Raw genomic sequence first — 1,998 nt, 5'->3', positions numbered from 1 at the left:
CCCCAAATCCACACAGCCACAGATTCACAGACACATACGCCCACAGATCTGTAGACCCTCAGACCCACGCGTGCATAGTTAGAGAGCCCCAGACCATGGACCAGGGGCACGGACACACAGCCTGTGCACCCAGAGCTCCCTCAGCTGCGGGCACAAGGCAAGAGCAGATCCTGGGAACGTATTTGAAGAAAGCATTCTGCAGAAAAGAACTGGAGGGAGGGAAGGGGTCAGAAAGGAGGCGTGGGGAAGGAAGGGAAAGGAAGCAGGGAGGAGGAAAAGGGATGGAGAAGAGGGAAGGAGGACCCTGCTCTCCATGCAGCCTGGTAAGGGCTCTCTGGGCCCCCCACACCCAGCCTGGCATCCCATCTCTCCGGACGTAGTGTCTGAGCACCCTGAGCTGGGGGCTGGGCACCTCAGAGAACAAGCAGGCAGAGGGGGAGACAGACGGGAATCCAGGAGCCCCACAAGAGCTGCTTTGTTACCTTGGAAAGCACTCGGAAGCTGCCTGGGGGCGGGAGCTGTTCCAGGGTGGGGGAGAACCGAGTGGTGTCCAGAAACAGACTTTCCTGGGAGGGCTGAGGCCCCCGGGAGCTCCACTTGGGGTGCGGGGTGAGGGCGGCAGAGCCGGCAGTGGAGGGGGCATGATGAAGGGGACTGGGAGAGTCACAGGTGGCGACGCCCCTGCGGATCCGGGTCCAGGACACAGAGGAGCTGCGGAGCTGCGATCACAGCAGTCCCTAAAACTGTTCCCAGCTTGGCTGTGGGCTCTCTGGGGGAGTCTGTCTGGAGCCCGTGACGGAGGGTGAGAGAGAAGCGGTTCTCACTCTCTGCCCCCACCTCCCCACCCAAGGTCAAGGGGAGTCAGGGCACAGGGACTCAGGAACTGCTGCTTGGTGCCCTCTGGTGGGCCTAGAAGATGCCCTCTCAGAAGCACCTGGAATGGGGGGGGGGAGGCCAGGTGGGGCCTTCTGCCAAGCCTGTAGCCCCTCCCCAGAGCTGCCCCTCAGGGTGCCCAGGGGCAGGCCTGGGCTGCTCTGAACAGCCAGGAAGAGAGTGCAGGGACTCGGTGTGGCGCCCAGGCCCTCCCAGTGTGTGTGTGCCTGGGGCTTGTGAATTTGGTGCCAGACCAGCTCAGCACCACCTCCCAGGATGTGCTCCTCCCTCTTCCTCTTCCTCCCCCGACTGCAGCCTCAGAATTGGTCCCCACTCTGTGTTGCCCTACCCTGTCACCCACTGGCATCCCCTCCCTCTAGCTCAGCCTTGATGGAGGAGGCGGGAAGGATACAGGGAGGTAGCTAGACTCCCCACCCTGTCCCCAGCCCAGCCCAGGTCCTGGAGTCTGAACAAAAAGTTTATCCTGAAGGGTGGACGAGAGTTTCCAAAGCCAGTCCTTGGGGCCGAGGGGAAATATTGATCCAAGAGGTGACTTGACAGTGTGGGCAGGGCCTGAAGATCGCAGCCTCAGGAAGCAGGCCCGAACTCCTCGGCCAGACCCTTTCCCATGGTCCCAGCCCATGGACCCACATCCCTATCTCCACAGCGTCCCCGTTCCTGGGTGGTGCCAGTATCTGCTGGCGAATCCTCAGAGTGGTGAGAGACAGAAGGACGGACTGGCTCCCTGCTCAGGCCAACCTGAGACTCCAGCCCTAGGGCATTCCTCACATGGCGTGTCAGACCCCATCACACCACACAGGCACAGACGCAAGCAAGCTTTCTCTGTCTCTGTCTCTGTCTCTGTCTCTCTCTCTCTCTCACACACACACACACACACCTGGACCCAGAACACAGACTCGCACAGTCAAAAGAATATAGCTCATGGGTCTCCCCACACGACAGTCTCATCCCCGGCTAGGAGCCCCCAGGACCCGGGAAAGGAGAAGAAAGACACAAGCAGAGGGGCTGACTGGTGCCTCAGCCTAGGCCCATCCAAAAGCCCCCTCCCCCAGACATCATGCCTCCCCCCAAGAGGCCCCCCCTCCTGTCAAGGCCTCTTGCCCC

The sequence above is a fragment of the Ailuropoda melanoleuca genome, chromosome 15 (genome assembly GCF_002007445.2).
Source record: "Ailuropoda melanoleuca isolate Jingjing chromosome 15, ASM200744v2, whole genome shotgun sequence".
In the NCBI taxonomy this organism is placed as follows: domain Eukaryota; kingdom Metazoa; phylum Chordata; class Mammalia; order Carnivora; family Ursidae; genus Ailuropoda; species Ailuropoda melanoleuca.
This window is presented reverse-complemented; position numbering follows the sequence as displayed.